Source organism: Schistocerca serialis, chromosome 1, assembly GCF_023864345.2.
Source record: "Schistocerca serialis cubense isolate TAMUIC-IGC-003099 chromosome 1, iqSchSeri2.2, whole genome shotgun sequence".
In the NCBI taxonomy this organism is placed as follows: Eukaryota; Metazoa; Arthropoda; class Insecta; order Orthoptera; family Acrididae; genus Schistocerca; species Schistocerca serialis.
The window spans coordinates 928,626,736-928,651,674 of NC_064638.1; the positions used below are offsets into that span (position 1 = coordinate 928,626,736).

At 44.0% G+C, this 24,939-nt stretch overlaps 1 protein-coding gene and 1 non-coding gene across 2 annotated transcripts in view; one reads left to right on the forward strand and one right to left on the reverse strand.

Annotated features, from left to right (window-relative positions):
- The window catches only part of LOC126449168 (SAM and SH3 domain-containing protein 1-like), a 438,055-nt gene that overhangs the window by 282,991 nt on the left and 130,125 nt on the right, over positions 1-24,939 (forward strand). The gene's annotated exons all lie outside the window — the stretch shown is intronic.
- Trnat-cgu (transfer RNA threonine (anticodon CGU)) lies at positions 10,522-10,596 on the reverse strand. The gene has a single exon. It is a non-coding gene; the product is annotated as a tRNA-Thr (tRNA).

Here is a 24,939-nt window from a genome sequence, read left to right on the forward strand (position 1 = left end):
CGCCCTATGTACTAGAGTTTTAAGTACCCCATTCCTCTGTGAAGGGTGGTGGCAGCTGTCTGCGTGCAAATACAGATCAGTGTGCGTAGTCTTCCGATACACCCCATGACCTAGGGTGCCGTCAGCCCTTCTCTTGACCAGGACGTCAAGGAAAGGTAATTTATCCTCCGTTTCAGTCTCCATAGTGAATTTGATGTTGGGGTGTATGGAGTTTAGATGTGTAAGGAAGTCAAGGAGTTTATCCATACCATGTGGCCAGATGACGAACGTGTCGTCCACGTAAGGGAAAAAGCAATTAGGTTTCCATACGGATGACGACAGGGCTTCCTCCTCGAAGTTCTCCATGTACAAATTCACTACCACCGGTGAGAGTGGGCTACCCATGGCGACTCCCTCCGTTTGTTCGTAGTATTCTCCATTAAAAAGAAAATACGTGGAAGTCAAGACATGCCTAAAAAGTTCAGTGGTCTTCTCGTCAAACTTCTGACTAATCAATTCTAGTGACTCTCGCAGGGGTACCCTCGTAAACAAGGAAACGACGTCAAATCACCATGATATCTGACTCATCCAACCTGAAGCTATCAAGGCGTTTAACAAAATCCACGGAATTACGGATGTGATGAAGGCATTTACCCACATAAGGACTTAATATTCCCGTAAGGTATTTGGCCAACAAATATGTAGGTGCCCTGATGTTGCTGACAATGGGGCGTAATGGTACCCCTCTTTGTGAACCTTCGGGAGTCCAAATAGTCTAGGCGGTACCGGACCTCGGGGTAACAATTTCTTAGCGTCACCCTCCGGTAAATCTGCGTCCTTGAGAAGCGCCCTCGTCTTGTTCTCCACCTTCTTTGTAGGGTCAACGCTGATCTTCCGGTAGGAATCGTCATTTAGCAGGCTCTGCAGCTTATCAGTGTAGTCCTTATGGGAGACAACAACTGTAGCATTGCCTTTGTCAGCCAGTAAGACAACAATTTCAGAGCGCTCCCTCAGATCACGAATGGCCGCCCTCTCTTTACTGCTGATATTTGACTTCATCGGCTTGGATTTCGTCAACGCACGACAAGTTTCACGACGTATTTCCTCGGCTGATTCTGGCGGAAGTCAAACTGCAACCTGTTCAACAGCACTAACAATTTCTGCGACCGGAGTGAACTTGGGGGTGGGAGCGAAGTTGAGACCTTTCTGCAAAACCGAGACCGCATCATCACTCAACACCATGCCACTCAAATTGATGACAGTCTTGCACTGAACCTGCAGAGATGGTTTGTCAAGGAGACGTGAGAACTTAGCTGTTTGACGTCCCGTAGCCTTCTTATGGGCGGAATCAGCTGACACCCAGGTGACACTATCAATCCAATCCCAGGAACAAGAAGTGAACTTACTAACCAGTTGCAAATGTAGTTTGAGTAATTCCTGTGAGATAAACTCAAGGCTCAGGCGGGTGAATTGCACTCTCTCACGTGCCCGTTGGACACTATAGACCGGCAGCATACACGTGGATATTTTGATTATCAAATACGCCGGGCGAAACTCAAGAATCACGTTGTTTTATAGTTTCAGTAATTACGATGCGTATGGAGTAGAAGCAACAACGGAAGCAGGTAATTTCTCTCTCTGTCTGTGTGTGTGTGTGTGTGTGTGTGTGTGTGTGTGTGTGTGTGGTCTGGAGCCGTTTGTCACGCGCCATCTGACCTGAACTCGCATCTCTGCGATAACCATCAAGCCCCAGGTCGCACATCCACACTGAGCCCCCGAGTCCTGCCTCACTTAATCTCGCTGCTTCTCTCTCCCTCTCCTCCACCCCCCGCCTCTCTCTCTCTCTCTCTCTCTCTCCCTCTCTCTCACACACGCGATGTAAGTTCGCTGTTATCCCGGGCCGTCCGGAATCTTCCAGCAGTTGCTGGTGCGACCATGAGCCATCAATCCTCCTGTCGCGATATCGCCTCTAAAGAGTTTGCGCACGAACTTTTAACGTTTCTTCTCCCTCTCTCCTTATAGCTAGTAGAGTTCAGGCAAGCGGACTACTTTTCAACTCGGGGAAGGTATTTAATAGTTGAGTGCTGATAAGTACGTAACTAAAAGATATCAGACATACAAATTAATCAATGGTTTCATTTGTAGCTGAGCATTTAGGGCAACGGCATGAACCATTAATAGTTTCTTCTAAATCTCTGTGTCATTTCTGTTAATACCAAAACAAAGCATGATAACCCAGAGAGGTCTGATAGATGTTTTGGCTGGAGTAAGAGATATTTGCAAATGTATAAGGAATGGTGTAGCGCTGTTATTATTGTTATGTCAGGTGCTAGTAACATATTAGAGAAGAGATGTGATGCGGGCATTTGTTATTTTTTTGTGTTTTGTCAATCAACGACAGAGCTGTAGTAATTTCTGTGGCAACAAACCTAATTATCTGTTTTTACTGCCTTAAAGTAATACAGCATGCTTGTATCTTTCAGAATATAGTGTAGATGCCGATATTATCCTCCGTATGCTAATTGTTTTTTATATTTTTGAGGCTGTTTGTCGGGTTGCCTTGTTTTCTGGAAGTTTTTCTAGCAGTAAACATTTGCCCTCCAGCCTCGACTCAAGTTTAAATGATCAGACTCAGCTTAGCGTATCCCTTCCTTGATACTGCACCTAGTCATGTCACTACTATTTTACGTATCACTAATTAGTGATTAAAGAAAAATATTCATATGATACAAGATATAAAACCTGCGAAAAAGAATAACGTCGATGTATATCAGGTATGTAATGTGGAGCAAATAATTTGTTATACGTACTGAAGTGGTTTACATCTTGTACCCATGCTGACTGCTGCATTTCCTTGGGTGTGTTGTGTTTGACAGGATTTGGGGATAGCAACATGCAGTTGCTGAAATTTGGAATGACATGATTTTTATTCGCCAGTATCAGCCATGAATACTACTCGAGAATGTGTATCTCACATATTATGCAGGCTACGTATGAAATGCTTACGAGCTTTTTCCAGAAAGTTTTCCTTCAGAAATATAAAGTGAAGCTGTATAGTGAAAACCTGTGCTTGCTTGTATTTTTCAACGCGTGATGATGGTAGGTCATAAACACATCGAAACATAATTTCGAACCCGAGAAACGTACTACATAGGTTTACTTTTTTAACTGAGGTGGCAGAGAAAAACTTAAAATGAGATATTTAATTTATGGTTTTCACTTTGCTTGCCCTACCCCTCCATCACTGAAAAAATTATGTCGATGTGTACCAGATAAATAACGAGTAGGAAATAATTTGTTATATTTGGTGATGCTGAGGTGACCGTGCTCCATATTACTTTTCCGTCTCATATAATAGAGATAGCTTTCGTCTTCCGAGTGAGGCACGAAATGTAAGGGAACAAAGAATCGGATATTGTAAAGCTTCTTGCTGTTGGCGATAGATCCCTTGCATCTTCAGAGGAAAACGAACCCCTGATTTGAAATGCAAAATGCCCAATCAAGTCTGAAAGAGAGCTGTTTATGTTTGTCAAATATTCCATGCAGCCTTAAACGTTGACTAAATTAACATCAAGTAGAGTAAGGGAGTCATTCACTGCTTATGAAAAGATGTTTTCGAGCTTCGTTAACAGACTGAACTGATGGCCTCATAGCCATTATTCTCCACCGGGGGGCACAGTATAGTTCTCAGTGCTCTATGGTTACATTACATTGGAGATATGTTTAAGATTTTTCTTTCAGGTAGCAAAAATGTCTCATGAGTAACATGAATGTTAAGTCATTCCTCACTTTTATATCCGTAATTTGTCGTAAATAGTCTCTGCACGATCTGTAGAACGCTCACCTAAACCACAAAATTTGTAGAAACCTTCGGTCTGCGCGTGAATTACCGAAATGTTTCCCATTTGTTTCTGTACATTGCAACTCGATTTCGAGTAAAGTCTCACTCTAAGAGGATACTCATCCAACTGTTTGTCATCAGAACTTGAAGGCTACAAGTTTATATCCAAGCTGCAGTTCAAGCATCCAAAATTTCGTTTTCGATTGAAAAATTTTTTTGTTCGTTATTTTTATTATTCTTCTGCTTCAGTGAAATAAGCAGAGTAACAGCCCCTCCTGCGCTAAATAACAGCGCTTTTCACTCAGCCAGATGTACTCGCACATACCTCTTACGGCGGCTGATCCGTTTTTTTCTTTCCGCTAGAATATTGCCACACCCGAATCAATTACCAGAATGAAAGTTACCCTCCGCAGAGTGCTGTATGTTAGTATGAATTTTCGTGGCAGTAAAATTAACTTCCAGACCGTCCCTCGAACTCCAGTTTCTACTATTGACTTGCTTGCTTCACCGATTTTGTTACTCAAACCTTCAGTTGTGGCATTGTCGTCCACGAATGGCACAGATCTGGGTTCAGATCCCGCTCATGCATACTGTGAGCGTAAAGTTCATTGTGTGCATCACAAAGACGTCTCAGAAATACACAAACCTATTTAGTTCAATATTTCAGGTTCGATTGAGAGGACAGATACGATTTCACCGAATGCTCACTTTTCGTTAATGGTAATCTGTTTCGTCTGATAAGCAAACTCAGTTTTTTTATAAAACAAATTTTCCGAGGTATAAATGGATGCATGAAATTAGAACTAAATGGAACACCTTTTAAGAATGCGAAATAATGGACTGAGGTACTTTTTAGAAACTAAATTTGATCTTTACGGACACCCAAAAAGAAAAACGGGGTAAAGTAGTCACATCATCGGTAATAACAATACCTCTGCAAGAGTTATGAGGGTAAGCTTAAAGTTTTAACCATCACCTCGAAAAAGTGAAGTTACGTAGCTAATTGTTTGTTCTTTTCAGACACGTGTCTGTTAGTTCAAAAATGGTTCAAATGGCTCTGAGCACTATGGGACTCAACTGCTGAGGTCATTAGTCCCCTAGAACTTAGAACTAGTTAAACATAACTAACCTAAGGACATCACAAACATCCATGCCCGAGGCAGGATTCGAACCTGCGACCGTAGCGGTCTTGCGGTTCCAGACTGCAGCGCCTTTAACCGCACGGCCACTTCGGCCGGCCGTGTGTCTGTTAGTCCTGGTACTCACTGAATTCCACGCGCAACAATACCGTAGTATGCCTCTAGGGCAGCCAAAGTAAAATGGTGCAGCCAGACTAAAATGGTGCAGCCCATTGATAAATTGTAACGCGGCAATTTTTAATCTGTACTAAGACTAGAGGCCATAACCTGTTGTCTAGAGATAGCGTCTTCGACTAATAATGAAAATGGATTTCAGTGATATGGTTGTTCTCATCGGATTCGACAATGTTCATCAGAGACAAGAGTATCGTCAGAAGGGCTCCATGGAAGTGTAATAGGACCGTTAATATTTGCTATATACACTACTGGCCATTAAAATTGCTACACCACGAAGATGACGTGCTACAGACGCGAAATTTAACCGCCAGGAAGAAGATGCTCTGATATGCAGATGATTAGCGTTTCAGAGCATTCATACAAGGTTGGCACCGGTGGCGACACCTACAACGTGCTGACATCAGGAAAGTTACCAGTCGATTTCTTATACACAAACAGCAGTTTACCGGCGTTGCCTGGTGAAACGTTGTTGTGATGCCTCGTGTAAGGAGGAGAAATGCGTACCATCACGTTTCCGACTTTGATAAAGGTCGGATTGTAGCCTATCGCGATTGCAGCTTATCGTATTGTGACATGGCTGCTCGCGCTGGTCGAGATCCAATGACTGTTAGCAGAATATGGAATCGGTGGGTTCAGGAGGGTAATACGGAACGCCGTGCTGGATCGCAACGGCCTCGTATCACTAGCAGTCAGTCGAGATGCAGGCATCTTATCCGCATGGCTGTAACGGATCGTGCAGCAACGTCTCGATCCCTGAGTCAACAGAGACAACAACCATCTGCACGAACAGTTCGACGACGTTTGCAGCAGCATGGACTGTCAGCTCGGAGACCATGGCTGCGGTTACCCTTGACGCTGCATCACAGACAGGAGCGCCTGCGAAGGTGTACTTAACGACGAACCTGGGTGCACGAATGGCAAAACGTCATTTTTTCGGATGAATCCAGGTTCTGTTTACAGCATCATGATGGTCGCATCCGTGTTTGGCGACATCGCGGTGAACGCACATTGGAAACGTGTATTCGTCATCGCCATACTGGCGTATCACCCGGCGTGACGGTATGGGGTGCCATTGGTTACACGTCTCGGTCACCTCTTCTTCGCATTGACGTCCCTTTGAACAGTGGACGTTACATTGCAGATGTGTTACGACCTGTGGCTCTACCCTTCATTCGAACCCTGCGAAACCCTACTTTTCAGCAGGATAATGCACGACCGCATGTTGCAGGTCCTGTACAGGTCTTTCTGGATACAGAAAATGTTCGACTGCTGCCCTGGCTAGCACATTCTCCAGATCTCTCACCAACTGAAAAGGTCTGGTCAATGGTGGCCGAGCAACTGGCTTGTCATAATACTCCAGTCACTACTCTTGATGAACTGTGGTATGGTGTTGAAGCTGCATGGGTATCTGTACCTCTACACGCCATCCAAGCTCTGTTTGACTCAATGCCCAGGCGTATCATGGCCGTTATTACGGCCAGAGGTGGTTGTTGTGGGTACTGTTTTCTCAGGATGTATGCACCGAAATCTCGTGAAAGTGTAATCACATGTCAGTTCTAGTATAATATATTTGTCCAATGAATACCCGTTTATCATCTGCATTTCTTCTTGGTGTAGCAATTTTAATGGCTAGTAGTGTACATAAAATATATGGCGCACAGGGGTGGAAGGAATCTGTGACAGTTTGCTGATGACGCTGTGGTTGACTATAGGAAGACACAAGATGACGTAGACAAAATTTCTTGGTGTTTTGATAAATGGCAGCTAGCTCTAAACGTAGTAAAAAATGTAAGTTATTGCGGATGAGTAGGAAAAACAAACGCGTAATATTCGGATACGGCATTATTATTGTCCTGCTTGACACAGTCACGTCGTTTAAATATCAGGGTGTAACGTTTCAAAGCTATACGAAACGGAACGAACATGTGAGGACTGTGGTAGGGAAAGCGAATGGTAGACTTCGATTTATTGGGAAAATTTTGGGAAAGTGTGGTTCATTTGTAAAGGAGACCGCTTATAGGACGCTAGTGCGACCTGTTCTTGAGTACTGCTTCAGTTTTTGGTATCCGTACTATAATGGTCGCCCGATCGTTGATATTCCTGTATTCGCACTATATCACTCCAATATACGAAGCTTGTTAGTACTTGATGTAGAGAATTGGGTTGGCGCCATTAAATTGTATTGTAATAGTTGCTGCTGCTGCTGGCTGGTTCACTGCTGTATCTTGATATTAATGTTGGCTCTATATGTATTCGTCTAGGGGTAAAAAGAGGGGTCCCGTGTTGTTGATGTGCTTGTTGATAAATAATCAACGACAGCATAAGTGAACTTCAACTATTTATTGGCATGGTAGCCATCTTAACTCCGCTGACCACTCAAAGACGTTGTCACAGTACAGAGTAACACTTCTTTTAAAACATCTTTGCATTGTTTTTCCACATAAGACGATAACATACACACTTGACGGAAGTTCTATCAAGACTGAGCTGACGAGGCTTCTTCCTGCTTGTATTTATAACCTTGTCAAAGAACTACTAAGAAGAGAAGTGGTTTATAAGTCAGGCATCCATCTGTTATCGTAATTTGTGCAAAAAAAAGTTGTTAATTTACATCGAGTGACATAATTTAACAGGTAATTAAAATAACAGACAGATCTGTCAACTTGTCAGAACAATTCTTTGTTGCAAAAAGGCCGTTTTTCAAAGGTACATCTATTGACTTCTCTCATTTGCATACATAAGTAAATAACGTGAATTATTAAAAATTGCAGTGGTTCTCGTTTAAAATAGATATGTTTACGTGAATAGTGAGTGAAAACAGTCATAGTGAATAAATAGGTTTCACTAGGTAATTTTTATTTAAGGAGATTCAAAATACGTAAGTTGACCAATATTATTCGTATTTCATATTAATTTTTTCAGTTGAATATAGTGTTTTTACATAATGACATCTGCTATATCAGTGTTCAAGTGATGTTAAGTTTTGTGTGGGTCAATTATTAATTATATTTTAATGGGTTGACTGTTTATGTAGACATGTTATGCAATCATTGCTAACATACACAATTACTTTTCTATTACCATAATTGCTACTTAAACTGGTTGAATTAGGAGGGTATCGCATACTTCGTTATAATAAAGCCTTTAATAGGTTCTGTTACAGTACCAAGTCGGATTAAAAGAAAAGATAGAACAAGTTCAATGGCAGGCTGCTAGGTTTGTTACCGGTATGTTCGAACACTTTTCGAGGAACACTAATGAGAAAATTTAGAGAAGCGGCATCTGAAACTGACTGAAGAGCGATTTTAATGCCGACAACATACATTTCGCGGAAGGACCACGAAGATATCATATGAAAAATTAGGTGGCATATAGATAGTCGTTTTCCCTCGTTTTATTTACGAGTGGAACGGCAAAAGAAATGACTAATAGTGGTACAGGGCACACTTCGCCACGCACGGTCGCTTGCGGAGTATGTACGTAGATGTAGTTGTAAAACGTTAGGTGTCCCAGGTTCCAATCCAGCCCCTCCCTAAATTCTGGATAAAAATCATTAACAATGGTTCCAGAAAGAGATTTTCACTCTGCAGCGGAGTGTGCGCTGATATGAAACTTCCTGGCAGATTAAAACTGTGTGCCCAACCGAGACTCGAACTCGGGACCTTTGCAATTCTGGAAACATCCCCCAGGCTGTGGCTAAGCCATGTCTCCGCAGTATCCTTTCTGTCAGGAGTGCTAGTTCTGCAAGGTTCGCAGGAGAGCTTCTGTAAAGTTTGGAAGGTAGGAGACGAGATACTGGCAGAAGTAAAGCTGTGAGGACCGAGCGTGAGTCGTGCTTCGGTAGCTCAGATGGTAGAGCACTTGCTCGCGAAAGGCAAAGGTCCTGAGTTCGAGTCTCGCTCGGGCACAAAGTTTTAATCTGCCAGGAAGTTTCATATCAGCGCACACTCCGCTGCAGAGTGAAAATCTCATTCTGGGAACATCCCCCAGGCTGTGGCTAAGCTATGTCTCCGCAGTATCCTTTCTTTCAGGAGTGCTAGTTCTGCAAGGTTCGCAGGTGAGCTTCTGTAAAGTTTGGAAGGTAGGAGACGAGATACTGGCAGAAGTAAAGCTGTGAGGACCAGGCGTGAGTCGTGCTTCGGTAGCTCAGATGGTAGAGCACTTGCCCGCGAAAGGCAAAGGTCCCGAGTTCGAGTCTCGGTCGGGCACACAGTTTTAATCTGCCAGGAAGTTTCATTAACAATGGTGACCACAGCCTCGTTCTGCCAACGGCCTTGTCAGACAGGGCGGAGGATTTCCCGAGAAAACCTTTATTTGTAGGGGTTTTAACTATCTCTCTTGCCCTTTGCGATGATTTTTGAAGACCTCGGCCAACGTGGATTTGCTGTATTATAGAAGGAACAAGGACGCGCGCAGTCCCGGTGGAGTCGTGATCGGTGACCTCTATCAGCGTGCGGCCACAGGGGTCAGAAATTATGGATGGCGTTGTCGGGGAAAGAGGAGAGAAGAGAACAGAAGCGGGGTGGGGTAGAGGCGACTACCTGCCGCCGGTTGCCCGGCCAGAGCAGTGGGAGGGCTGCCACAAGCTAATTGGGCCCCGCGCGTTTGATCCCGCGACCGCACGAAATACAATCACAGCGCCTCCGATATTGGGCCGCGCCGTCTGTTGTACAGCGGACTTCAATAAAGCGCATTGCTGCCCACCAGCGGACGCGTTCCGTCTCGCTGGGCACAGTTCCCCAGTTGCTGCCACACACATATTCCTGCTCAACATTTCACCGCTAATAATGTGCCGGTACTTCTGGATGACTGTTTCCGACAGCCACGAGAGAGCTTATTGCAGTAATAAATGTGTTCTGAAGCCCCACGTTTGCGTTGTCGTGTTTAGTGCTCCCAGCGCACTGTGCTTACTAAGAAATGATGGCATCACTGTTAGTGCGAGGGGATGCTCAAAACTAATGCCTCCGTATATTTTATTATGAAAACTCTTAATGCTTCTTAAATAAAACAAACGTTATTAACGTTCTACATATGTTTTCATGTCTACATATTTGCAGCCGTCTGCCGCTAGAGGGATCCGAATTGTTGCGTGTTACAATATCGGTGCGTGAAAACCAGCGTCCTGTCATCGAGTTTTGAATTCAGAGAGATCGTACACGCGTGGAGCACCCTCTCTTTCAGCATGACAATGCCACACCATGGACGAGCGCCGCGACATCTCCAGTAATCTACTTATATGGATATGGTGCCCGTTCTTTCGGACATGTCCGAAAGAACAGACACCATTGATGACCTGCAGCAGTCTGGAACGAAATGAGAATTAATTTAATACCTTCAGCTGCTGACGGGCGTTGATATATATCAACGGGGACAGGTGAAAATGTGTGCCCCGACCGGGACTCGAATCCGGGATCTCCTGCTTACGTGGCAGACGCTCTGTCCATCTGAGCCACCGAGGGCACAGAGAACAGTGCGACTGCAGGGACTATCTCGCGCACACCTCCCTTGAGACCCACATTCTCACCTTGTATGCCCACACACTACATTCGTAGTGTCCCACCCCAATACACTCATTACTCGTGGAAGACATTTTTACCAAGTCCCGTAAGAGTTCGGGTAATATGTGTGCATCTGCACAGATGGAGGAGGTCATGGCCGGTGTTGCCAGAACTAATACTTATATGGATATGGTGCCTGTTCTTTCAGACATGTCAGCAGCTGAAGGTATTAAATTAATCCTCATCTCATTTCGACGCCGTGGGCGCACTTTCTTAGATCGTCCTCCATACAGTCCCGATTTGGCCCCATCCTATTTTCATGTTTCCAAAACTTAAAGAACGCCTTCGACGACTTCACTTTGTTAGTGATAGAGCGATGCGACCAGAGGTGTGGTTGCGGCTCCGTCATTAAAATAAAACATTCTACAATGATGGTATCAACAAACTGGTCTCGTTGGGACAAACGTGTTTCTCGCCAGGATGACTATGTTGAGAAATAAATACGTAGACACAAAGAATGAAGGCGTAGAATGTTTTGTTTTATTTTAAAATCTTTAAGAGTCTTAAAAAAAAAACTCGCGGCACTGCTTTTCAGCACGCCCTCATACGTCCAGCTTTCTATGCTGTGGGTCTCGCGCACGCGGCGGCGAGCCGCAAAGCCGGCAGTAGCTTCCGAGCGCCGAGCGCACGCTCCGCGCCGCCTTCGAGGCACTCACTGCTCCAGAGTGACGCGTATTTTATGCCATTTTCATGCTATCTGTGATAAAAGAGAGCAAAGCACTTACGAAGATGGTTGGCTTTAACACAATGCGCGGCAAGAAAATCACTTGTCATGCATCTTCGTCTACAACAAATAACAATGTCATGCAAAGGTACATTTGATGGTACCGTCTATTAAACTTAGTTCCCATTCCATTCACAGATCGATCATGGGAAGAATAACTGATTTCTAATATTGTCAGTCTTAAGGCCTGAAGGTAGCGGTTGTTTAAGTAATCGTTATAAATATTTTAACATACAGCCACTAATATTAGGAACGTCTTCCACAGCAACGCATTTTGGGAGTCAAGCTTCCATCTTCAAGTTGTCTACGTTAATCCTACAGTGAAGGATTAACTGAGACATCCAGATGATGGCAGCTCGACCCCTGAAATGCGCTGCTGTGGATTATGTTCCTAATATTGATGGCTGCATGCTTAAGTATTTCTAAGAAATAACTAATTATAAGGGATAGTTATGAAGTTTTAACTATCAAAAATGTCACTAAGAACTTGAAATATGGCGATGATGATAGTCCTTCTCTACATATTTACTTTCAGTACGACACATTTTTCCCAACGACAGATGACTTGGTGGAACCTTTGGTTGTAGAACTTCGTACAAGGAAAGACAGGTTGGGGTGAGGCAAAATATGGTAGCCCAAGGAAACAACTGTTTAGCGCCCTCAGCCAAAAATCATCATAATAAATAAGCATAATGAGTGACTAACTGCTGTACATAATGAGCAGCGAAGTTGTCGTGAAACAAAAACGCACCCGGATAGGTTTTCGCGATGCTTCGTGTTCACGGCCTCCCGTAACATCGTCAGAGGATTTCGGAAGTATGCTCCTGTGCCGGTTTGACCCTTAAGAGAACAATCTGTTAATGCTGCACCACCACAGTCTCAAAATACAGTCAGCAGCACCTTGCCCGATGATGGTCGGTTGCTCGCCTTTTTCGCCGGTAGTGAATCCGCATGTTTCCAGTGCTTCCTTTGCTCCTTTGTCTCGGGGTCACATTGGACACTCTGCATTCGTCTATGGTGAACAGGTAGCTGACGAACTCATCTGGATGCGCCTGACACAGCTGCAACGCTATACGTAGTTGCCGCCCCCATATGACGGCCTTTTGGAACAAGTGCGAGCAATCCCAGAATCAAGTGGGCGGCCTTTGAAATGTTGAAAATGTCTTATAATACGTTAAAAGCTGATTTTAACTTCTTGCACAGCTGCCTCGAGTGTAATACTACGGTCTACTACTTTCCTTGCGGTTCCCGAATCTTAACAGAGAGATAGTCTGCCACTTCGGTCTTCGTCGTTCAGACTTATCTGACCACACTTTCTGCGCCTCTGTGTCACTTGATGCTGCACAAATGCAGTACACGTCCACCAACCCAACAGGTATTGTTGCACAGTTGTTCCCCTTCATTACAACTTCATCAGTGGGCCATTCCATTTTGTTTTAGCTCCTCTAGCTTCGTGCTGCAGCACAGAGGGTGCACAGGTTCAGCATTTACTGACAGTATCAGTTCCTCAAACATTCAATATGTTGAAGTGACGTCGCACCATCAGTTTAAGATGTCGAACACCCAAAGGAATCGTATGCTGCAGTTACATTAGCTACGGTTACCAAGCCACAGAAAACAACGATAAAGAGTGAATGGATCCGAGAGGGATGAAATCAATGAAGCGACTGGTCATGTTAATTTACTGACTGCCATGGACCCGAAAGATTTCATAAATTATTTTCAGATGAGTCCTGCATCACACGACGAGCTATGAATGTTAATACGATATAAAATGAAAGCAAAACACATTTATGAGAGAGGATAAGGAATAACTGAGATTTCTGGCTACAGGCAGGTCATCCGAATGCTCGAAGATTAGTTCTGTAATAACAGCAAACACAATTAGTAAAATATGGAAACGTGAAGCAATTACATTTGCCTGGCAACGTTAAGGCATTTGACGTATAACTTTTTTTACGGTTTGTGATAATTTGGTTAAACTGATAAGCATTTCGCAGACCTCTTAATGGTCATTGCAGATATGTGACGTATTTTTCGAAGTGAAAGCGTTTTCCAAACTGCAATATGTATGATAATTCACCAACCTATATCGGTACCCATATCAGCAACGTAATAAAATACCGGTAAGCAGTATCATAGGGAATCGAAAGGCTCGGATATGTCTCCGGGGAGCTGAAGCCAACTGAAGAAGGTTCGTCGGCTGGACTCTTTGTTCTGTAGTGCTCGTAAGAGCAACGAGCGTGAGCGCCGCCTCTTCATTAAAATATAGATTATCCGATGGGAGACTGGCGGTGGCCGGATGTGATTTCCCAGCGGCGGATATCGGACGGGCCTGGGCTGGCCCTGCGGGAGGGGAGCGAAGCACTCGGGCGCACAGATCGGCCACATCACGCGGATGGAAGAAGCGGGAGCTTCTGCCCTTTGCTTATTTTGATGTGTGTTTCGAAGTAAACTGCTTTGGAAACACGAGGAACCAAACAAATGGAAAAAAATCAGTATACACATACCGAGGCTTCCAGATGTAGTGGATGTCCCGCATGACATATTTCAAAAACGGTTCTACATATCAAAAACAAAATTTCTGACAAGTGACAGTTTACGCGAAGACACTGTGTAATGGTTCAGATATCGATAGCGCTATGATGTATCGAAACCTGCCGTTACCCATCTCTGCTGGACCTACGATCACAGCTGACCAGGCGACATCCTGTCAGCTGGTTGGAGGGGGGCAGAGGAGAGCTTTTGGTTCCTGCAGAAATGTAGCGTAAGCAGACAGTCTGTGGGTTCTGCTCATGGAGTGAGCTACTACGAGTTTCGAGCGCGGAAAAAGTTGGCGCAAATAGGGGCGTGAAGTATTTATTTTATTATTAATATTGTTCAACGTGAATCAGAATATTTTCCTTTACAGCCACCGAACGGAATATTAAAGGGGAGTGGCTAACTACAGTCAAACTGTGAATAATGTGAACTCTGAATGGAGATCGACGTAGTGACTTTTATAAACTCTAGACATGATAAACTCAGTGTTAGTAATAAATTGTTCAATATCAAGATCACTTTGTATCATAAAAAAAAGTCAAACGACCGTGCCACTTATACGTACGTACTTTATTGTAAGGCCAGATATCGTTGCCTCTTCATAGGACGAGCTAGTTTTTAAAACGGAATTATGTAAAACATGGAAGCAGTCGAGGACTCTTGAAAAGAAAAATGCGGGTATGACAATATTTGGAATGAAACAGTACACTGAAAGAGACGGAGAGTTTATGACTATATAAAGGCACAATTTGTGCCCCTTTATTGCATGTTGAGGTGGCAATGAAGCTGTGCCGCCAGTGTGAGCTACATTTAGCGCACTGACACCTGTTTTAGCATCTAGTTTCACGGCAAAACTTTAACAAGAACTCCATCACTTCAATCGTCTTTCCAGGATTTGTCGGAACTTGGATGCATTAAAAGGAATTATAAATGCTGTGTATGACAGTGAATAAAGTTGTGGGTGTCATAGTGGATTAGTAGAGTCTGTGTTACGTGGGTCACCCCGCAAGGTCGCAGTGACGCAGTGTCCCGCCCGACACTGATGAATTGATCCCAAAACAACAAATGGGACCGTTTGTGTTAACTGATGCACTGCAAGTACTTTCAGATACAAGTCATTCACATAAAAACTGAAGCACTACTTTTGTCACTGTAGATGGTTGTATCATGAACGTTTGAAGGTTACAATTCTACCGAGATCGTTTGCGGTCCAGTTTTGTTCACTATATTCACAAAAAAGCCAAACATGATGCTTCAGTTTGGAATATATAACTCTGGTATGGCGGAACTTGCCGCGATAATTATTACTATCTTCCGAATTGTGTGTGAGTGTGCAGTATTACGAGAGAAAAAGTATTATCACAACAGATGCATTATTTATCAAAGATGTCACGATTGGTTGAACGAAGTTTTGAGAAACCACTTTAATAATCTTTTGCCACTGTCGATCAGTCATTCAAAATGATGTGAAATGAGTAGTTAGTGCAAAACTGTAAAGTAATCATTTTTAACCTCATAATGAACAACAGCGGTCGTACCTGTAGTTAATCTTTTAATAAAAAATTGTCCATATGGCAATAAATTTTAATTTTGGTTACCGGTTTCGATACATAAGACCATCCTCAGGAGAACGCTCTGAATTATATAACGTTTATGATGGGTAATGTATAACAAACACTTATCCATCGTAAAAACGAACATAAAAACAACGTTAAATGCCATATAAAATGACGTGTTGCACAGATAACGAGAGGAGCCAGAGCACGGAACCGCAGTGTGATAGTGACTGGTACCTCTCACGAGCTCCTCACTAGGAAGCAAATGTTAGCATAACAAAAGGAATGCTCCACCCACCATTCCTCACGTGACCCGGAATAAAAACGATAAAAAGCCATACGTAGCGCGTCTGTAAATAGAAAAAAGTCACAGTCTACACGAAAACGTCATACTGGGCCTTCCAATCTACTATTACATTTATAATGTTTAAAACGCCAATAGCAGCAGCTAGAGTATTAAACACTGCCCTCTGTAGTGTAATTGACGGAGCTATTAGTCTGTGTATATGTCACCGCGTTACTAGCCTAGAAAATCCACTCAGCTTAGCAAAAATTATTATGCAAAAACGCCAACGGTCGACACACAGATCACGTCAGCTTATACTGTCGTCCCATGTGTAACTTCTCCCGCTGGCGGGGCAGTGTAGCGATGTCTGCTTTACAATATAGGGCGTTATCCAGTTTTTAGTCACAACCTGTCCACTTACATACTTAAACAGTCTACTTAATAAAATTACCAAAACCAATTTGAAACGTATTACAGTAAAATATAGTAATTGCTCGAACGAAATATCTGTCATGCAGTTATTCGCACTGTTAGGTTGTTCAAATGGCTCTGAGCACTATGGGACTTGACATCTGAGGTCATCAGTCCCCTAGACTTAGAACTACTTAAACCTAACTAACCTAGGGACAGCACACACATCCATGCCCGAGGCAGGATTCGAACCTGCGACCGTAGCAGCAGCGCGGTTCCGGACTGACGCGCCTAGAACCGCTCGGCCACAACGGCCGGCTGTTAGGTTGTGTTTAGGTCGTAGCTCCAGGTCTAACTGGCAAGAAAAGTCCATTCTGTTGATCAAAAAATATTTATGCACGACAGAACGGTGACATGGAAATGCAAATAAGCTTGCGTTTTCTTCGTAAAAGTACAGACACTGATTTTATTCCTGCCGTATAAGCGACGTCAGCGGCATCTTGGATTGGCAGCTGTGAACAACAGATGTGCATTCGACCAGTCAGTTGTGAATTTGCAGTGTTAAGAAGGGGGCGTGCGGCATTAGTGTGTCAACGTTGTTGTGTCACAAACCGCTGTGGGGTAACATATCATAATGAAGTGTTCAAGACATTTCCCAGAATATTTTGAAGAAGAGAAAAGTGCTTGGAAAGTTTGTCCCAAACACCGTAACTTTCGAACAAAAGTGACAACTAGTGGACGCCTGTCGCGACTTAATTGAAATGCAAAAAGCGGACAATTCTTTTCTGGAAAAAATCATTATGAGTGATAAGACGTAGTGTTATTAATACGAACTTACCACAAAACAAGAAAGTACCGAACGGGCTTTTGATGCTTTGCCAAGTCCGAAGAAGGTGATAATATTAGGTGAGCGTTGAACATCATCACAAACAAGGACTTTTCTGATAGTTTCGCATAGAATGAACGTTCTGTACATTGTACTTAAAATAAGGACTGGGGGAGACTATGAAGAACATCTGAAGCATTAAAACCACCATGGTATCTTTTCTCTAATTGTTATTAATAAGTACTACCTAAACTCATTTAAAGCATACTGTGATGAAATATAATAATGGCTGCAATGAAACACGCAGTTCAAATACAGTGTTTCGATAACGAACAATTCCGAGTGTTATAATATTTGCTCGTATCTATTCCTTGTAAATCTAATGGAAATATTATTTCGTTATAGAAGCTTGCTATTGTGTGTACACATCCGACATTAAGAATGTAGTTAAAACTATGTTGCTTTAAGTTTACTATACTATTTACGTTACAAAATATGTTAAAATGTAAAATGTAAAAAACAGAAATACAAATAAAAATATTTGGTTTTTATTAAAATACAAAATTTGAAAATGGGCGCATCTTTCCATGGAAATTTCAAAGCATCTGTGTTGTCTTATTGCCAATTTACGAACTTTATTTCCATCTGCGGGGCGACCATTTCTGTCCTGCTTAATATATTCGCTGCTCAACAGAAACGACTTTTCGTGCCAGTTACCGTGACAACCTAATAGGTCTGATAACTACATGACAGATGGCAATATGTAGCTGGAGCAGTCATTATTACCTGGTTTATTGCGAGAAGCTTTAGTAATAGGTGCTGAATGTCTGGCTACCAGAACCGTTGTATGCTTGAGGTATCTTCCTAACAATTTTTGTCTGCCGCGAAATGTAAATTTTAATGACTGCCGATGACATACTATTGAGACTGGTGTACCTCGAACACCAGTACGTGGAGCTATGTCACCTTCAGATTTTACATGGAAGATATCATCGCCGAAATGATTAATCTGTATCCGATACCACTTCCACTACCGTCACTGCCGGCCGCGGTGGCCGAGCGGTTCTCGACGCTCCAGTCCGGAACCGTGCTGCTTCCACGGTCGCAGGTTCGAATCCTGTCTCGGGCATGGATGTGTGTGATGTCCTTAGGTTGAAGTAGTTCTAAGTCTAGGGGACTGAGGACCTCGGATGTTGAGTCCCATAGTGCTCAGAGCCACTACTGTCACTGATTCGATTAGGGACAAATGGATCTTAATGACGAGAACTATTGCATTAAGAATAGCACTACTTATTCGAACATTTCCCTGGCGTGTACATCACTCCTAGCTGTACCCGAAAAGGCGTTGTTTGTCCTCAGTGCTGATTTACGCCACGTGCTCAGATTCATATTGCAAACATAATGTTTACCTATGTCTCTCCATTGAGCATGGCTGTGTGTCCGTGGGTGAAGGCTCACCAGATGTGCTTGACACGAGGTAACAGTGAAGGTCAGTGATCAGCATTCATGCAGTTGACTACATCGTTGTGTAGCCCGAAGGAACTAATTTTCATCGACGTCGTCTGACAAGTTTCTACGTCCCGTTGCATCAAACTAAAACTCCCCGTTTTATTTTGCGAGCGAGTGTAGCAGAGAAGCGTTCTCATCTTGTGCGCTTCGTCACCGACACGCACTTTTTGGACGCTTGCGCCTCGCTGGCTGTTCTAAACTTGTCTCCCTGCTACAATCCCCGGGGAAGTGCGTGCGAGTTGCACCGCCGTCACTTGTGAGCTGTGCGGCGCGTCAAAAAAAAAAAAAAAAAAAAGCAACTCGATTATAAGCCGTGACGAGGGCAAATAAATTAGCCGCCACTAATACTGCGAGCGTCCGCCCCGCGATCCCTCCCCATGCATATATTTGTTTTCTACGTCATCGGCGGCGCGGACAGCACGCCCCGCGGGCCGGCATTTGCATACATACACCACGCGCCGCGGCCTTTCTTACGGCGACGCAATAATTTACCTTTAAACAGCTTTCTGCCCTCGCTGAGCGCGGGAGGGTGAAAGTAACTAACGACCAGCCGTCTCCCCGGCCACGGCGACCCTCGCCGGACCAGAATATCGCTCGCCTGCGCGCCGCTGACGTCACCGCAGAGTCCTGCGAGGGCGGGGCTGTGTCACACACCTCAGCCCTGGACCGGACTGCTGCGTGATCTTCTCTGTGTTCTTTTTCCTCACTTCGCCACGTCGTTAGCAAATGAGTCTGGATAGCGAAAAATCACTTCCTCAGCAGTAACAACTCCTCTACATTTCACATTTACTAACGGCAACGAAACCAGTACTGCCTGACGACATCCTATTATTTCATGTGCACCGAACCTATATACACTACAGGCCATTAATATTTCTACACTACGAAGGTGACGTACTACACAAGCGAAATTTAACCAACAGGACGAAGATCCTGTGATATGCAAATGATTATATTTTCAGAGCATTCATACAAGGTTGGCGCCGGTGGCGACACCTAGAACGTGCTGACATCAGGAAAGTTTCCAACCGATTTCTCATACACAAACAGCAGTTGACCGACGTTGCCTGGTGAAACGTTGTTGTGATGCCTCGTGTAAGGAGGAGAAATGCGTACCATCACGTTACCGACTTTGTTAAAGGTCGGATTGTAGCCCATCGCGATTGCGGTTTATCGTATCGCGACATTGCTGCTCGCGTTGGTCGAGATCCAATGACTGTTAATAGAATATGGAATCGGTGGGTGCAGGAGGGTAATACGGAACGCCGTGCTGGATCCCAACGGCCTCGTATCGCTAACAGTCGAGATGACAGGCATCTTATCCGCATGGCTGTAACGGATCGTGCAGCCACGTCTCGATCCCTGAGTCAACAGATGGGAACGTTTGAAAGACAACAACCATCTGCACGAACAGTTCGACGACGTTTGCAGCAGCATGGACTATCAGCTCGGAGACCATGGCTACGGTTACCCTTGACGCTGCATCAGGAGCGCCTGCGATGGTGTACTCAACAACGAACCTGGGTGCACAAATGGCAAAACGTCATTTTTTCCAGATGAATCCAGGTTCTGTTTACAGCATCGTGATGGTCGCACCCGTGTTTGGCGACATCGCGGTGAACGCACATTGGAAGCGTGTAATCGTCATCGCCATACTGGCGTATCACCCGGCGTGATGGTATAGGGTGCCATTGGTTGCACGTCTCGGTTACCTCTTGTTTGCATGGACGGCACTTTGAACAGTGGACGTTACATTTCAGATGTGATAGGACCCGTGGCTCTACCCTTCATTCGATCCCTGCGAAACACTACATTTCAGCAGGATAGTGCACGACCGCATGTTGCAGTTCCTGTACGGGCCTTTCTGTATACAGAAAATGTTCGACTGCTGCCCTGGCCAGCACATTCTTCAGATCTCTCACCAATTGAAAACGTCTGGTCAATGGTGGCCGAGCATCTGGCTCGTCACAATACGCCAGTCACTACTCTTGATGAACTGTGGTATCGTGTTGAAGCTGCATGGGCAGCTGTACCTGTACACGCCATCCAAGCTGTGTTTGACTCAATGCCCAGGCGTATCAAGGCCGTTATTACGACCAGAGGTGGTTGTTCTGGGTACTGATTTCTCAGGATCTATGCACCCAAATTGCGTGAAAATGTAATCACATGTCAGTTCTAGTATAATATATATGTCCAATGAATACCCGTTTATCATCTGCATTTCTTCTTTGTGTAGCAATTTTAATGGCTAGTAGTGTAGAATAACTTACACAATAACTGTGAGCCTACAACCCTCTTGTGTAACATTTCTCTAATATTTTAAATACGACAAAAAGTCGAATGAGGTTTTCGACCATGTTGATACTTATAAAAATTGTAATCAGTGAAACCTATAAGCCTTGGTTATAATTTTTTATAAATTGCTCTAGTATAGTAAGAATGATACACTGATGTCAGAAAACACTACGACCTCCACCCATTACCAGACAGCGCTTGGTGACGTTGCGGGCCCATCACGCAGTGAGAAAATAATGGTGGGTGATTCACCTGCCCCTACTGCTCAGTTTTATGGAGCCTGCAACGCCTTAAAACACCACGTGCAAGATTTTCATGTTGTCTCGCTCATTGCGCGCAGACTCTTAGTCCCACAGAAAAAAATGAACAGGACATTTTTGTAGAAAATTTAATGTCGTTTAATTTGCACTGGGATACGTTTTCGCTGGAGACCATGATTTACGAATTATTCAAGAAAAACGCGTTTGAAGGTCACGTTTGTACGTTTTTCTGGAATAATTCGAAGACTATATAGACTGTAGCGAAAACTTATACCAATACATCTACATCTACATCCATACTCCGCAAGCCACCTGACGGTGTGTGGCTGAGGGTACTTTGAGTACCTCTATCGGTTCTCCCTTCTATTCCAGTCTCGTATTGTTCGTGGAAAGAAAGTTTGTCGATATGCCTCTGTGTGGGCTCTAATCTCTCTGATTTTGTCCTCATGGTCTCTTCGCGAGATATACGTAGGAGGGAACAATACACTGCTTGACTCCTCGGTGTAGCTATGTTCTCGAAACTTCAACAAAAGCCCTTACCGAGCTACTGAGCGTCTCTCCTGCAGAGTCTTCCACTGGAGTTTATCTATCATGTCCGTAACACTTTCGCTATTACTAAACAATCCTGTAACGAAGCGCGCTGCTCTCCGTTGGATCTTCTCTATCTCTTCTATCAACCCTATCTGGTACGGATCCCACACTGGTGCGCAATATTCAAGCAGTGGGCGAACAAGTGTACTGTAACCTACTTTCTTTGTTTTCGGCTTGCATTTCCTTAGGATTCTTCCAATGAATCTCAGTCTAGCATCTGCTTTACCGACCATCAACTTTATATGATCATTCCATTTTAAATCATCCCTGCACCATGCGTCAATTCGCTGCAGATCCTCCTGCACTACAGTACAATTTTCCATTGTTACAACCTCTCGATGTACCACAGCATCATCCGCAAAAAGCCTCAGTGAACTTCCAATGTTATCCTCAAAGTCATTTATGTATATTGTGAATTGCAACGGTCCTACGACACTCCCCTGCGGCACGCCTGAAATCACTTTTACTTCGGAAGACTTCTCTCCATTGAGAATGACAAGCTGCGTTCTGTTATCTAGGAACTCTTCAATCCAATCACACAATTGGTCTGATAGTCCATATGCTCTTAGTTTGTTCATTAAACGACTGTGGGGAACTGTATCAAACACTAAATTTCCTACAAAAAGGTCCTCTTCATATTTTCTATAGAACTAATAGTTTGTGCATAGCAAGCGAGAGATCATGAAAATCTTGCACGTGATTTTTGAACACATTGCAGGCTGCATAAAACCTATAGACAAGGGCAGCTGAATCGCCCTGAATATGCATCGCTTGACGACTGGGGAATGATTGCAGCGATGATACAGACCTTAAAACAGGATATCCACTGACACAAGTGGCCGACTGGTATGGCCCATGGCCTGGAAACAAGCCTCTTGGAAATGGAGAAGCTGGTCAGGTATTTGCGTGCTACTGTCATGAGCAACAACGGATAGTGGTTGAAAAATGGTGAAGCCACAAATAGACAACAAGATGTTGGGTGTCCACGGCTCATCACAGAATGTAGTAGGAGGCTTGCTCGCTTTGTAAAGCAAGACAGACGGCTACCTGTGGCATAAGTGACGACAGAGTAGTGCTGGTATAAGTACACGATTCGCAGAATACCTTTCAGTCACACAATTTGAACATGGTGCTCTGCAGCATACGGCTCTTGCATTTTCCTGCGTTGACTTAACAACAACGTCAGTTGTGACTGCAGTGGACACAAGATCGCGGACATTGGACCTTGGATGAGTGAAAACGTGTCGCCTGGTGCGATGAATTAGGTTTTTTTGTTACATCAGGTGGGTGGTCATGTCTGTCTACGCCATAAAAAATGGTTCAAAAGGCTCTAAGCACTATGGGACGTCTGAGGTCATCAGTCCCCTAGAACTTTTTTTTTTTTTTTTAAATCTTTATTTCCTTTCATGATAGTTATACAATAATGACCCACCACCTTAATGATTAGTGGGTCCTACATTCCTAAATTTACAATAGCAGCTATACATTTTTCTTGACTTAACTACAGACAGCTCAACAATTTCAACTAGGCAGACTACTTCTTAGTTAACTATCTAGCATAAATTCTAATTACTACTACTAGTTAATACTAACTGCCTGCAGCGTTACATTGTGCCAGTTAATGATATAAACCTACTTGATGCCCTGCTCATAGAGCTAATCCCTATGAGCGAGCCCCTGGCACAGGGCAGGCAAGGGTTAAATTATCGCTGCAGGTTCCTATCTTACTATCCTATTCTAATTAACTACGTCTATTTTCTAATCTATGTCAAAATCGGTGCGTGTCTTGATCAGGATTTGCCCCAGTCCCCCTGGTCCTGGTCGTGGCGGATTCCAACTATAAAGTCGACCTGTCCACGAACCGGCGGTATGGGATTGGGGCGGTGGTCGCATTCAGTGTTGTCTATTTACTTAATGAAGTTCTCTCAAGAAAGTTGTCAGAACTTTCTGTGATACCTCGTTTACCAATGTATTTAGTCTGTGAAATGTTTCCTCCTGTCTTAAAAGGTCATAGGTGTTTGTGCTAGGTAATTGTTGTCTCAATGTCCCGGCTACATCATCGAAAAGGGGGCACTCATAAACCACATGGTCAGGAGTGCCCTCCAGTGCGCCACAGTCACACGCAGGCGTAGCCTTTCTCCCAAACCGACAAAGATGTGTCGGATAGGGGCCATGACCGGTGAGAAAGTGGAACAATCCCCGAGTTGGCTTGAAGTACTTCATTTTCAATCTTTCCCTTACATCTGGTAGGAACTGAAAGGTTCTTCTACCAGTTTCATCCGATTCCCAAATTTCCTGCCATAGGTTTACCCCTCTTTCCCTAATCTCACCTTTGTCCCTGACTGGTGCTCCTATAATTTCTTCTACCTTGGTAATAACCCCCTTTTTTACCCAGTACCAAGCTGCCTGTTCCCTAATCTTTATATCTAGGGGACAGAGTCCCATTATGATTAACAGGGCTCCTCCTGGGGATGTTCTGTAAGCTCCCACAGACCTTAATATCATATTTCTTTATACTCTCCTCACCGTCATAGCAGGCACCACCCTCGTGAGCCTGTGAGCCCAAACTCCTGAACCGTAACCCATTATTGACGTCAGTATACTGTTGTGATAGAGTTTAATTAATTGAGGCGGAAGGTGAAATCTCTTGTGTCCTATGGTGATCAGATTATTTAGTGATTGTAGTGCTTTCTGGGTCACGGTTTCTATGTGCTTTGCGAAATTCCACCTTTCATCGATGATGATTCCTAAGTATCGTGTCTCTCGTCTCCTAAGAACAGGTATGCCGTCAATTCTCACAGTCGGGTTTCTTATCAATTGTCCTTTGAGTAGTAAGTAAGTCGACTTGGTTGGTGAAATAGTCATTTTGGTCCTGTGGCACCATAGTTGCAGTATGTCTATTGCTCTCTGTATTTTTGGCTCTATGTCCTCGCGACTTTTCCGCCAACAAGCAGGAGGAGGTCGTCGGCGTAAGCTATCACCTCTAGCACATCATCACTCTGTTGTAAACTTTCCAGAAGAGGCTCCATGTGGATGTCCCAAAAAAGGGGACCCAGCACAGAGCCCTGAGGGCAACCTTTAGTGATAGTTTTCCGGACTTTCCCGCTAGGGGATGATAGCCATACCTCCCGGTCTTCACAATAGCTCCTCAGACACCCATATAGCAGCCCTGGACACTCCTTCTCCCGTAAGCAGGAGAAGAGCGAAGGCCACCACAGGTTGTCAAAGGCGCCACTGATATCCACC